The sequence below is a fragment of the Herpailurus yagouaroundi genome, unplaced genomic scaffold (genome assembly GCF_014898765.1).
Source record: "Herpailurus yagouaroundi ecotype Mexico unplaced genomic scaffold, PumYag 190, whole genome shotgun sequence".
NCBI classification, from domain to species: domain Eukaryota; kingdom Metazoa; phylum Chordata; class Mammalia; order Carnivora; family Felidae; genus Herpailurus; species Herpailurus yagouaroundi.
In genome coordinates, this window is record NW_024412421.1 from 12,109,807 (window position 1) to 12,125,305 (window position 15,499).

General features: G+C 37.6%; 1 long non-coding RNA gene across 1 annotated transcript; it reads right to left on the reverse strand.

Annotated features, from left to right (window-relative positions):
* Positions 1-338: 338 nt before the first annotated feature.
* Positions 339-13,717, reverse strand: LOC121010021 (uncharacterized). Its single transcript, XR_005780970.1, has 2 exons — positions 13,586-13,717; positions 339-495 (listed from the first exon to the last, which is right to left on the reverse strand). It is a non-coding gene; the product is annotated as an uncharacterized LOC121010021 (long non-coding RNA).
* Between the last annotated feature and the right edge of the window lie 1,782 nt (positions 13,718-15,499).

A 15,499-nucleotide genomic window follows, 5' to 3' on the forward strand; every position in this document is an offset into this window, starting at 1 on the left:
TTTCATTGTATTGGAAAACAATAATGTCTTAAGAGACTGAACATGAAGATTGAACTTTTTGGCTTTTGGAGAGTTACTAAAATGTGCATTTTAAAACTTTAATTCTGCCATTTAAATTGTGTATGTCTGCTTGTGAAATTTGATTGAACCGCATTGCTATCAAATGCATGCATTTATGCAAAGGTCAATTATGATATAGGCAATCTATTTTAGGGTAAGCTTTCTTACACCTTTGGGAATGATTCTTTTTTTCCTTCTGCTCTTCTTCTTCATCTTCTTCTTCTTCTTCTTTAGCTAAGTGAGGATCTCTCAAGGAATACAAAAATTAAAGAAAAAAGTCGAGCAGTACAGTCTTTATATGTATTTTTTTCTTCTAAGTCTCCCCAGTAGAGGCCGTCACATGCATTTATTCAGCTAAGGCATTTGCTGAATCCTAGAGTGAATTGTGCAGTCTCAGATGTGCATGTCCATCAGAAAAGCGTGATCAGGAAGAATCTGTAAGATGAAATACAATGATGAGGGGGATGTCGATATAGCATTAATATTAAAAAAAACAATAAAAGGATAGAAAACAGTATAATTCCAATTTATTTTTAAAAATGTTTACACACCTGTATATGCATTGCATGAAAAGAAAACAGAGGAAATGCAGCAAATTTTTAATGATCTTTTTTTCATCATAGGAAAACTGGTGATTTGCACTTTATAGTTTTTGAGTTTTTCCATATTTTACCAATGATTCTGTGTATCTTTATCTTTCAAGAAGAAGCAGTGTTATACATTTGAAAAGAAGGAGAAGTAATAGAAACCTAATCTCTCTAAAATAAGCCTCTAGCCACCATTTCAAGGACCATGATTAAATTGATTACCTGGGAAAGATGTGAGGGTTTCTGTTCTTTCTTTTATTTTAATCATACTTCCTAGGTTCTCTTATGTGTTAAGTAAGTAAGATACAAGATGAACATTGACCCTACAGATGTCATTCATATGGAAGATTGTCTTTCTGCACACACACACACACACACACACACACACACACACACACACGTATACACATGACAATCATTCCTTCTTCACAGATTTTGTATTTGTCCATTCACCTATTCGCTAAAATATATTTGTAACCCCTAAATCAATACTTGACACGCTTTTGTGGCCATTTGTAGACATGCACCTGTGGTAAGCAGCAAAAACATTTGAGTTGCCCAATGTGCACTGCACGTTCCTAGCTGATGCTCAACAAGTCCATACTGTCTGCTTTCTTGTTTCAGCTCTAATATTGTAAACAAGACCTTTCTGTGATCTATTTAGTGCTACAGTGCTTGATTTTTGTAACTTTTGTTGATGATTTTGCAGTTTAAGATGGCCCCTAAGCATAGGGCTGAAGCACTGTCTAGTGTTGCCAAAGGGCAAGAAGGCTGGGATGTGTCTTAGAGAGAAAATACATGTGTTAGATAAGCTTCATTCATGCATGACTTACAGAGCTGTTGGTTGTGTGTTCAGTGTTGATAAATTAACAGTACATATTAAATAAGGTGTCTTTAAGCAGAAACACACATCAAACAAGGATATGTATTAATCAGTTGATGAAGACATGACAGGATGCTCACAGGAACCTAACCTTGTGTTTACTCAAGTAGCAATGGTCCAGTATTTTGCTAATTCAGTGTTTATGGAAGATTTATAAAGCATAACTCCTACAAATAGGAGGAATCAATTGTGTGTGTGTGTGTGTGTGTGTGTGTGTGTACACATATATGTATGCATATAGCTGTATACGTATATATACAGACCTAAACGTATATGTCTGCATATGCAATTTTGTCTAGTTTTTTACATTAATACAGCTCACATATAACCCCCCCCACACACACACACCAGTACACATACACAAGCACACTTATACTATCACATATGTTTCCATACATTCGTTTCTTCTCACATACTCCTTTGCCCTCTCCAGTTTTTCTGGTTCATGTGTGTTACAATGACTTATATTTGGCTTCTCAGTTATTGAATATTGAAATGTGAATGCATAGGGGAAGCCTTAATGTGCTTTTTTGTATCTTCAGAAACTATAGAGAATGTCCTGTACCAAACTTTTAACTCATTTGAGAAACAATAAGAACAGTGATGATGACTGCAACAATCCTAATTTTGAAGCTTCTGACAATTTTTTGTGTATTTTGACAAGTAGATGGCCATCAAGGGATAGATGACTGTGTAGTGGAAAGAACACTGAGAAGCCTCAGGATGTAATTGGAAAGCATAATACTGAAAAATACGGAAGTGATTAGCACTCCACATAAGAATGTAATCTGCTGTCTCAATTGATAACCAAGGAAGTAGTACAGATTATGTTGTAGCTAGGACAGTGGTTTGTATTTCTGACTATGAATGTTTAGACTTCCTCAGAGGCCTAATGCTCCTTTTTTAACAAGGGTCTTTGTGTTCATGTGTATGTTTCATCTCATTGATGCATACTCAAAGGATAGCTATGAAAAACGGGGAAGTATATCTGTAAGCTATGTCGAAGGACAAATGTCTTGTGGTATTCCATTCTGAACCTGAGGTGCTTATTTTGAAAGATAAGGATGAATATTCTAGGCAGAATGGTATGTGCAAAGCCACGGATAAATGGGAGAGAGTGGGAAGTTCTTGGAATGGCAAATGTTCCACCTAATGCATCCATCCTACTGGTTCTGAGTCCCTGCTGAAGCTGTGAAGGAAAAGACCAGAGAATTGTGCAGCCTGATGAAGAAGGCCCTTCCTGATGTTTCTGCCACAGGCTTGTGCTTTATCCAGAAGGCCTTGCGGAGCCATTGCAGAGCCCCCCTGAGCAGGCAAACTTGGTGAGATTGCTCAGGAAGACCTCTATGGTTGTCAAATGGAGGAATCTGAGACAGAACATGTAAGGGTCTATTCCACAATCAGACAGGAGCTAATAGTGGCTCTAATGACTCCAGTGCGTGCAGACCTCTGTTTGAACTCCCTTGTGTGTCCCCACTACTTTTCTCACCACAGGGACCTCCTCTCTCCCTTTTCTTAGGCCCCACCCACCTCACTCTTCTTCCTGAGCTCCTGGCTGGCCAAAGAAGTCCATGAAGTCTCAGCAGAAATGTCCAAAGCTGGTATTTGGAATTCAGGACCAAATTATTGGATCTTTCTGCAGATAAAGTACCCAATATGAGGGGAATATAAAGGTAATATTCCCTTATTAATTTAGTCATCAAATATTTGTTAGTTGCCAATATGTACCAAATACTGGATTAAGCAATTGATGAATGAGCAATGACTCAATTTAGAGAAATCCCACTCCTAAATGAGTTTTGTTCTAGTAGGGATGATAAAAAACAAAACAAAACAAAACAAAACAAAAAAAGCAATCAAACATATAGAATAATTAGCTATTGTTGGTGTCATGGAGAAAATAAACAGAATGGACGTGCTATTGTGAATGAAAAAGGGAGGCTTTTTCTAAGCAGGGATCAAGGATGCTCTTCCTGAGAAGGTGGTATTCAGGCAAGACTTGAAGGGTGAGGAAAAAGCAGATGTGAAAAATCAGGAGAAAAGAGATCCTGAAAGGGAGAGCAAAACGCACAGAGTTTGTGTGTGTGTGTGTGTGTGTATATATGTGTGTGCCTTTCCAGGTTAGAATGTACTTGATATTCCATTTCTTCTTTATAATAACATTTGTACCTTTTAGGGTTTTTTTTTTCTATGTCATTGTAGTCTGCACACACAAAAAAAGTTTGTTAGCATATTCCTTTATATTCTAATTTTAAACCATAAAAGTAGCCCGATTTTTAAATTATGTGAATTATTCACAGTGGAAGAGTAGTTTCCTGATTTATATGTCCATGTACGTATGTATGTTAGGTTTTGGTCAGCTATGGAGTCTTTATCTTTAAAAAATTTTTTTTTCAACGTTTATTTATTTTTGGGACAGAGAGAGACAGAGCATGAACGGGGGATGGGCAGAGAGAGAGGGAGACACAGAATCGGAAACAGGCTCCAGACTCTGAGCCATCAGCCCAGAGCCTGACACGGGGCTCGAACTCACGGACCGCGAGATCGTGACCTGGCTGAAGTCGGAGGCTTAACCGACTGCGCCACCCAGGCGCCCCTGGAGTCTTTATCTTTGAATTTACACTGAGTCTGCTCTGTATGAGGACTCTTCTGGAAAGAGTAATAATAGCAACAAGTGGCATTAAATGAGTCTCTACTAATTCCAGGAACTATTGTACACTCATTTAACATATCAACTCACTTAATCCTCTCCAGATTAGTATTTTAATTATCTCCATTTTACAACAGAAGGCCAGGGAGGGTATGTAATTTGTTAAGGTAACACAACTGTTAACTGTCAGTGTTATGTTTAGATTCCAGGCAATTTCCCTTTAGAGTTTACTCTCTCAGGGGCACCGGGTGGTTGAGCGTTGGTTGAGCGTCCAACTTCAGCCCAGGTCATATCATCAAGTTCCTGGGTTCGAGCCCTGCGTGGGTATCCTGCTTCACTGCTGCCACAGCCCAGCTTCCAATCCTGTCCCTCTCTCTCTCTGCCCCTCCCCCACTCACACACGCTCTTTCTCTTTCTCTCTCTGAAAAAGAAATAAACATTAAAAAAAAAAAAAGGAATTCGCTTTTTCAATCAGGCAGCCTGTATTTCCTATGCTGGTATGCTGGTAATCATGTGAGACTATAGCAGTAATATTATTTTGTCATTAAATAAAGGAGAACTTTTCCAAAACTTCAGGATGACAATTATATATTAAATGGAATTTCCTCACTTTTATCTTTTCCTCCGTTATTATTTTTAAAAAAAAAATATTGTACAGTGTCTTGCCCATGTTAGTAAAGGGTCAATAAATGTCAATAGCCAGGCACTGCACCAAACACTTCCCATGACTTACAAAGTCTTACAAACACTTTTTGATGGAGTTGCTATTAATATTACCTGGGCTTGAATTTTGGGTTTGCCACTTTGTAACTGTATAATTTGGGCACGGAGCCTATTTTATCTGTGTCTCAGTGCTCCTGTTTATAAAATGCAGTCTCGGGGTACCTGCGTGGCTCTGTGGGTTAAGCAGTTAAGCATCCCACTTTGGCTCAGGTCCTGAACTCTCTGTTAGTGAGTTGGAGCCTCTCGTCAGGTTTTGTGCGGATAGCTCAGAGCCTGGAGCCTCTTCGGATTCTGTGTCTCCCTCTCTCTCTATCCCTCCCATGCTCATACTCTGTCTCTGTCTCTCTCTCTCAAAAATAAACATTAGAAAAAATTTTTAAATGCAGTCTGATTTTAGACCTTGTGACCTTAACCAAGTGTATATTATCTCCTGCTAATATAAGGTGGTATCAGATTAAATAGGGAAATGTATTTAATTATTTTTAAGTTTAACATTTTATTATTTATGGTGTTCTGCAAAGCATCATAATTTCCAGTTGCTCTATTAACAGAGAGATTTGAGAATCACTGATCTAGTATCCTTTGTGGAAATGACTTCCTCAAACCCAGGACCTGGATCACTGAGAAGCAATGAACCTTTAACTTGAGTTATTCCTATTTTAAAACCTTGTAATTAAAATCCTGAATTTACTGTGCATAAACTGGACCACACAAAATAACCCGTTTTCATTTTTCAGTATTATAAATTGAATAGCAGATATGTTCCTTCGTTGTTAATACCAATCTCAAACCTGTGGCAAAACAATCAAAATGTAAAATGCCAAATTCAATTCTATAATCCAGAATGCAATTGTATTTCATTTTTTTAAGTTGATTAAATGTGTATAATTTAAATAACCAGACCATGGCATTTTAGTGGGTGATTTGGCTTACTCAGTGGCTAACTCAATGAACTGCAAACACTGGCTCTATTATGGCTCATGAAACCAAGTTGACCCTGAATATAAGTAGACAATTGTTTCTTTCAGAGCTGGAGTAAAAAGCAAATATTCTTCAAATATGTGGAAACTGATTCAACAAATGAGTTTGAATCTCACTTTAAAACTTATTTTTATTTACATATATAAAATAATTAGATAAAGTGTACACGTTTTATTATTTCACTTGGCCCATCTGGATAAACCAATGAAAAGAATGATAACGAACATTTATTCAACTCCTATCATGTGCCAGGTACTATGTGAAGTGATTCTGGCTCTGCCAATTCCAACAAAACTTAATCTTTATAGCCATTTTCTGAGTTAGTGGTTATTTTTCTCTTTGATGCAGGAGGAAACTAAGCCCCAGAAGGCTATTTAACTTCGACAAGTTGTCACATGCATTAAATCCAAGAGTCAAATTAGAGCCCAGTATTCTGCATTATTTCTAACCTCCTTCTCCTACCCCCAAAAGAGATTTTTCAAGACTAACCCTCACTAATTAGACCAATACACAAATTGAACTAAAAGTTTTGTTTTTTGAATTTGATCTGTAGAGACTCTCTTCTGTAAGGAACATCCCTTTTTTTTTTTTTTTTTTAAATAAGTCAGCTTTCTGAATAAGCGAAACTGGCTGCTTTATGCTGTTTTTCTAGGATCTGCACTTTCTCTGGGTGTTCTTGACTACTGACTTTGCTTTTAATTACTATTACTGTTTCTAGGTTGGTTATTTCTGAATCATCATTTCTTGCCCAGATCTCTGTAATGAGTTCCACATGTATACCTCCAGCTGTGCCCTCTGGATATGTAGTTACTGGGATGCACAAATGACCTCAAACAAAACATGTCATTATTGAGCACATCAGTTGTTCCAGAAAAGAGCTCTTCCTCCAGACATGCCTTTCTCAATGGATTGTCCAGTCATCTTCCATTTGTATGGTCAAGAAACTTGGACTTCATCCTTAACTCGTTACCCTGCACATCAATGAGTTTTGTGTATTCTATTTCCTATATATTTTTTCAAATTCATTTTGCTTATCCAAAGTGACATGATTCTTCTAGACCACCATTATTGCCTTTATGTCTTCATTAGCCTTCAAACTCATCTTTGTGTCTTTTAAGACTTGTCTTTCCCTCCAATCCAACAAGAAAATTCTTTGGAAAATCATATATGATAATGCTCTGCTCTACCCTAACTTTTGAATGGCTCACCATTACTTTCAGAATAATGTCCAAAGTATTGAACGTGGTTTGCTTGTTCCTGCATAATCTAATGCTTTCTTCTCTTGTCTCTTCTTTCTTGCTCTTACTCCCTGATCCATCCACAATGCCATGCTCTAGCAAAGATATTCCTGGGTTTTCCCAGAGTTTTGAATGCATATGAAACACTCTTTCCTCCTTCTTTTCTTTCTGGTTAATTCTAATTCATCCTTTAAGTTTTAGCTTAGATATCAGCTTCTCTTAAGATCCACCTGTGATCACCTTGTCTGGATAAGGGATTAGGTGATGTGTTTTTGTAACAGCCTAAATTCTCCCCTCATTGCATTATAATTCATGTGTTATTATTTTATGTCCCAGTAGATAACAAGCTTCCTCAAAAGTAGGGGCTGACTGCCTAGTACATGGAAGATTCTGTCTCTCTGTCTCTGTATCTCTTTGTCTCTGTCTCTGTCTCTCTCTGTGTTTCTGTTTCTCTCAGTTTGTCTCTCTGTGTATTTATTGAATCACAAATGTATATTAAATAATTCCTACTAATGTGCATGACTAATTTACCTTCTTTATTCAACTATTTTTCCCTGCGATAACACTCAATCTGCATTAACACAAAAGCAGAGAATTCTAGAGTTGGGAAAGGCTTTCACATGAAATGTTCTTTATCTGAGTTCCAGGCCAGTTTTATCATTCATTTTCTGCATAAACTTAGACACAGCATTTGCTCTCCTTGGGATTTAGGGGCCATCTGTTTATATCCCTCTAGATTAGGTTGCCTCACTGTTTCTGATTCTAGGTCACTTTAGAAATGGCCTCAAATTATTCACACGCTTTTAGCATATGTCAAGTCAAAAAAATGCTTATGACTTTGTGTGAGCATAGTAGTCACTCTGCCTTCATTTTTGTCAACCTTCTTTCTGATAATTTTGTTAATCATTTTTAATAAAGTCTGAAATAAAATCTCACTAATTTTTATTTTAAGCACTAAAGCCTGTTCTAATTTTGCTGTTTGAATGTAACCACAAAGGATCTCAAACAAAGCATGGCATGACTGAGCATACCAACTGTCCTCAGAGAGTAGCAGACAATAGATAAGGCATGGCATGATTAATAAGTAGGGTTGACTGAATACATGGCCAACATGGTTATGTATACTCAGAGAGCTGCGTTTTGAGGTATTAATATTTTTTAAAAATTAGCTTTGTTGGGAAAAGCATCTGTTCTGCTTTTGTGGAATGGACAACAGTATTTCTATCTGATACCTTTAATATATCAATAGTAATCACAGGGATGCGTTTTCTAATTCACGCTGGTAAGTGATGGATGGGAATTACTATTTGGCCAGCACTTTGTACTAAATGGAGTCTAGGGATAATTGGCCATTGAAATTTTCTCCTATATCAAATAAACCAATCCTTCAAATATAAAATTATTCATCTTATCGATACCAGCCTTCAATCCTTACTCCATTAAATCCTTAAACTCATACTAGAGATGACATAGGAAGCAAATTAAAATGGGATTCTTATAAAATGAAAAAGATAAAATCGTGCCTTCTAAAGAAGCAACTTAATCTTAATAAATTATTTTTAATATTCTTTTTTCAATGAGGCATCATATTGACCATAAAACGAAGTGTAAAAGGGCACTGGTCGAGGAAACGGAGTTACAAAGAGACCACTACACCCTTGAACAGTTATACCTGCAATAATTTGCTTCATAAATTTTTATGTTGCATTTTACATTTTTTAAGAAAGCGAGTATTCCCAACAGTGCCGTAATTAGAGTTATGACAGTGTGAGAGCAACTGCAGGAAATTATATTTGATCTCTGGAGTATTTAGCTAAATAGTTTTAAATAGGAATTTGTTGCTTTGTTGAAGACAGATTAGAGTAGACACAGAAGACTTTCCTTGAATGGAAGGTGCGCACTGTCAGATGGCCCACACTTGCAAATATGGCTTCACAGAAGAGCTAACTGTCAATTAAGAAGATCCAGGAACTGGAAATGATTTGCCTAGGAGATTTATGGAGTATTTGCTGAAATAAAGGGTATCAAGTTTTAAATGTCAAACGTCAATATGCATCGTATACAACCCCTTCTTTTAGAATTTTTTTTTTTTTTTGCAGTGTTCTGTCTCTGTAGTTGGAGAATCCAAAGCTCCTGCTAAGAAGACATGTTCTGCATTTCACAAGTCCATTTTCCTCTTTTCTATGCAGAATTGCTCTCTCTATTGTCTGTACCATGAGGATGTTTTCCTGAAAAATAGAATGGAGCTGCCTTTGTTGTCAAGATTCAGGTAGTTTTCAGAAAGACAATGTAGCCCCTTCTTAACGTAGCCAGCTTTTGCTTATGCACAAACACACCTCTCAGAAGCTTCTAGTCAACAGTGTGGATTGCTGAGGGCAGTGATGAGAACATTAGAGCTGCTTATGAAGTGATAGCCCTTGTTCCTCTAGTTGTTCAATATAAATGTTCATATATGTTCAATTAGTATGGAGTTTGAGCTACAAAGGAACAGAAGGGATGAGTATTCTATTCAGGCCCATTCATTAGGAGACCACAGTTTTCCTCAGCCGGCAGGTCCATTGGCAGAAAACAGGAGAATAAAGAAGTATTCAGGAGCCACTTGTATAGAACTCTCCACCATCCAGTCTACTGTCAAAGGGAAAACGTCTTGAAACAATATTTTTGTGAATTACAGAAGCTTATGTATATAGTATTTTCCTGTTAGGGGTCAATCTGCTCTCTCTTAGTGATAAAAAATAATATTAGGAGCACTTCCCATGGAATTATAGTTGGATCTGGAACTTTTTTGGCTTGATCATGGATGTTACCCTCTGTGAGTCCAGCTAGGCAAAGCTGTGAAGCAGTCCTGCTGACTTTTGGGAGGTAAAAGATTGAAAGCCTATCTTCTTTTTTTCTGTACTTCATAGCAGGCTCTTGTTTCTCTGTTAACCAGAATAGCTTCAACTAAAATTATTGTCAAGGAAAGACAGAAGTTGCTCAGGAGAACATGGGATATATAGATTGGATCACTTGGAATAGCGGAATGACCTGGAGGTCCTGAAAAAGGGCAGTTTTGACTCAATATGAAACTAATGTGATAATTTCTTTGGTAATGAGCTACTCTGGCACAACTGGGCTTGGAGAGAAGTAAGTTGATAATGTTAGAATGCATTGAAGATCTTTACTTGGAAGTCCCAGCTTGCATCAGCCTTTGAGAAGTTTAGCTTTGGAGAAGAGGAAGAATTTTTCCTTGCAGGCTTTCCTTCTTCAGAGACCTTTTTCTGCAATGGAAAAACATCATCTCTTGGGCCAAGAGGGACGAGAGATATCATGCAGTCATGAGAAATGAAATGCAATGACCCAACCATGTTTTTTGCTTGGCATGTGGAATTGTGACTGATCTCCTTTGGACTAAGTTCCCAAATTTCTCAGAGGCTTCAAAAAGTAGAGGAAACTCAGAAGTTAGGATGTGAGTTTTCTGCTAATAAGGCTCATATGTTAGAGCAATTACTCATAAAATATATTAAAAGAATGGATGTTAGGAACAAGTTGTAACTTGCTATACCTAATATTCAGAGATACTATGTTATATTCAAATATCTGCACAATATCTTTTTGAGGATGCCCAAGGGCACATCAGACTCATGTCCAACATGGAGTTCAACACCTTTCTCAATAACTAATAATTTATCATGTCTTCTCTATTTCCTGTCTCCAATTTTTTCTATTATCATCTTCCCAGACACATGAGACAGAAAAGTTACAGTCAGTCTAAATGTTTCTTTCTATTTTATAGCTCACATCAATAATTCCTGAATTCTAGCTCATTTTAACCTCAAAAATATCTCAAATCCATTGTGTTGACTGCATCCCTGTAGCTGCTGCTACAATGCTATCCTCATGAGGTTTTGCTTAGACCATTGCCATAATCTCCTAAGGGGATTCCAGATATGTAGCCTACCACGCTCCATTTTATATTTTCTACCAGAGAATTACATGCTTTTCTTAAGAAAATGGACTTTCAGTGGCTTAACTAACATTTTTATAAAAATGAAGTCTCAAATCTTTAGCAGAGAAGGCAAGTCCTTCAGTGAGTTGAACTTTGCCTACTTCTTTTTCATTTTTATATTTATTTATTATATTTTTAGAGAGAGAGAATGAATGTGCACACACACAAGTGAGTGGGGCAGGGGCAGAGGGAGAGGGGGAGAGAGAGAGACAGACTCTTAAGCAGGCTCCATGTTTCAGCATGGATCCTGATGTGGGGTTCGATCCCACGACCCTGGAATCATGACCTGAGTCAAAATCAAGAGTCAGATGCTTAACCCACTGAGCCTCCCTGGGCTCTTTAAACTGACTGAGCCATCTACTTTGCCTACTTATACCACTAGACTAAGATTTTTGCAGGAGGACAAAATTCATTATTTTAAGGAGTCTCCAGGACTTAGAATGATGTTTATGTATGGTAAATCCCCATATATTTATTAAAGCTGAATTGAATTAATTTGTATGGAAAGTAATACTTAGAAAGTTGATTCTGTATAGTATTCAAGTCCATTGTGCAATAATTGTCTTTGGTGCCATTTCTGGCCTGTGATGTAGTTTTGCTTACCCTGAACTTCTCCTCAAGCTTCCTCTCTGTTGGGGAAGATGATACCTGCTGCTACTTTATTCCAGAAACTGGATAACCTTCTGCCTTGTTTTTGTGCTGAGTGACCCTTCTGACAGACCCTGTGGCTCTGACCCTTCACACAGTAGAAGCATCCTGGTGTTTTTACTCGGCAGTGGATCGTGATATTTAGAAATCCCTTCATCGAGCACCTTTGATTCTCCAGGGATGCCCATAATAAATATTTGCATTATTAAAAGAGTTATAAACACCCTATAAAAATGAGTGCACAAGGAAGTCACCACTTAGCTTTTGATTATGTCTACCCAAATGAAAAATGAATGAAGGTGTAATTAATAATAAATGTCCTTGTGTTCTTGTTTTAATTTTAACTCATCAGAGAATGTTAAAATTAAAGTGGAGCCAACATTCACTTTATTGTTTTATTAAAGGCAGATTGTGGCCCTCATGTAGCCAATTCATGCAACTTCATAAAACATAGAATTCTAATATCTGTTTTGCCACTGATTAGCTGTTAACTTTATGCATGCTATGTATTCTCTGTTAGCTTCAGTTTCCTCATTTGTATACGGGAGTAATAATAATGTATGTATCACAGATCCATTGACAGTATTAAACAAAGTTGTTCAGCTGATGTATGGTCACCACCAAATATGTATTAGGAGACAATTTTATTTGAGCCTCACCCTTTGTGAGGTTAGCAATCTAGAATTTGATTTTTCTCATTTTAGAGACAAAGCAACATTTTCATTGAAAATGATCTGTCAGTCAGCTCTTTTAAATTTTGCCTTTTTTTTTTTTTTCAGTTGAGAAGGATGTGTCAAGAAAAATCTCTTTCTATACTCTGGCCTCCAGAGAAAGGGGAAGTGAGTATTATATTTATGGCTAATGACTGATAGAGGAAACGAATTTCACAAATTCTGCCTTACTGGATATCCTTTCATCCCTTGACTGACATTATTCTAATTTTATTTTTTATCAGAAATACTTTTCTTAAACCTGTCTGGGTTTCTACGTATCAGCATGTTGGTGATTGGCTGTAGCTAATCCAGTGCTAGAGCTTGCTACCCTTCAACCCACAACCAACCTTGGAAATCGGATCTTTTCTAAAATATCATGCCATAATCAACATCTTATCAGGATCCAGGACTCTGTCTTTCCTTCTGTCAAGATCTTATAGGAGTATAAATATTTTCTCATTGAACCAATCCATGTGAGAGAAATCATCATCAGTTTGGATAAATATTTAAAATGCTTAACGCTGTCTAATGTGTTCCCTGGCCTTGAGGTATCATGAACAGAGGTTGCAGGCACTTCCTGCATAAAATTTATGGCTGCCCACAAAAGAATTTATCTCCCAAATCAGAAGGAGCTACTTTGAGAGTGACCATTAAGATTGTCTAACTGCACCCAATGGCATTTTCTTTCTTTCTCTGACCGTAGTTTCCAGGCTCTAATTGTGGAACTTTTAAGGCAAGGTGGTATTTTCCTCATTGCAATCTTTAGCATTTAGCAGTGCTTGGACTCCAATGATGCTTGGCAATTGATGAATGAGTGAACACTGTGGACTTTATTGCTGCTTTGAAGTTAGTTTTATTTTACTCTACCTTCCCATATAATAATTCACATGGGAACCTGGAAAAGATGTCAGTGCCATAAGGATGCCATTTTTCCTTGTCATAAATCCCCATTCAGTTTAAGAGTTACACTGGCTCACAGAAACTAATTCTGCCTCCACATTCTGTACACAACTCAAGGAATAGAAGAATGGAATCCCCACTACCTTTCCAAACTCAGGGCACAGGGAGACCAGGAAGCTATGAAAATATCACCATTCTAGTACATTCTATTTACCAGAGAACAATATGGCCTAGGTGGTTGAAGCTTTGCTTGTCACATGTAGTTTCAATGATGGGATTTAGACTGTATCTCATCCAGGAGTGAGGGGTTGAAATGCTCTGAATAGAATGGATATATACTGTCGTGTAGGGAAAAACAAAAAATATTGCAGTGGCAATTAATATTTCTAAAAGCAAAAATGTCCTATGTTGGGAGGGATTTCTTATTTTACTTAATGAGAACTAGTAAAAGGCCCCATTTGTGGAAGGGAGGCATGCCCCCTGTTGAAAAAGTTCTGGATATTTTCTCCCTCCTCACACATACCTCAAACATCAGGAGACATGAGGAAAGTGAGTTTTATCTTGTGTATTGGTTATGTAATTGTTCTTTTTAGAGATAAATAGTCTCTAAGCTAGTGTTCTCATAGTTCTCTGCAGGACAATGGTGCTAATATTAGGGTCCAAGGCGGGTCAAGTCCCTTATGACAGCAGTGGCTTCTCCTACACCAATCCAAAGGAGGCAGATCACCCAAAAAAGGAGAACTATTTCCAGTTGCTTTGGAAACAACACAATGTTAGGAGGAATATATTAAAAAATTTTTGTGTCTATGAAATCTCTTATCATCTTGTTATAAGCTATTTATCCATTTCTCAGACAAACAGTGAAATATTACAGACATTTTCTCAAAAGGGCCACAAGGCTACCATCTTGAAGCAAGCACATCCCAGCATTAGGGTTGGGTGGTCAGGGTCTGAAAGGGAATAATTAATTCATTGTTTTTGATTCTAGCACAGAAGAACTGGTACCTCCAAAGATAGGAAGAACTGAAAGAAGGAAAGGAAGAGGGAAGAAAGTGGAGAGGAGAAGACAGAAGAGGAGGAAAAAGAGAGAAAAAGGAGGTAGGAAAAAAGGAAGGGAAGGAGGCACGGAAGAGCAGGAAAGGAAAAGAGAAAGAAGAGAAGGAAAGAATAAAGGAAAGAAAGAGAGTCTACAAACTAAGGAGGGTTTTGTGGGAGAAAACCCTTGGGAAAACAATGCTAGCTTGCCTTTAATTAGTGTGGAAAAAAAAAAGACAAAGTGAACATTTTTTCCCTTTTTGAAAAAAGAAGGCACTACCGTTTGAAATGGTAACTGTTTACAAGACAAACTAAGTTACATGTGAACAACACTATCAGCGTTCCAACACCCAATCTTGCACCATATTGTGTATCCACTTAAGAAAAACTGGCTCCAATTAGGGATCTCCTGTCGAGCATCTTATTTATCTGCTTCCAGAACAGCTGTGAGCCATTCAGGATGCCACCAGTTTTTCCTCATTACACTCTCCTTAGAATTACAGATGTGCCTGGCTCATCCCCAGGGAGCCACATTCTAGTAAACACATCCTTCCTATGTTTCGGGGGCTTCTCTGAAATAAGCTTGTGAACACAGGCTGACATGGTCACTTGAAGTTGGCTTAAGAGACTTAAGGCTGCACATACCCCCTGTAATTTCTTGGGAAAGGAGAGCTGGATAATGAAAAGGATTTAGGGTGTGTGGGGGAAAGGGAGGGAGCTGGTCAAAATAACACACTTTTATTTTTAATCAGTTTTACCAAAAAAGTTGTACTCGTTCAGTTCGTGACTGAGAAGCCGCTGCTGGAGGTGCACATTTCATTGTCACAAATGTATTTAATCAGAGGTTAAGGAAAGAGGCTAGGGCAAGTAGAAGGGGAGGAGGGAATCAACATATTTCAAGTAAGGGATGTATTTTTGCTTTGATAGTACAAACGACTGTATTTTAAGATCTTGTAAAGTGAGTTCTCTCTGTTCCTGGAGAATGGCTTAGTAGGAAATGCATAATGTATTTAGCAAGCTGCCTCAAACTCTTGTTTCCTCTCCTCTCTGCCCCCCTCCCCCACCACTACTTGCTCTCGAGTAAATCATTGTA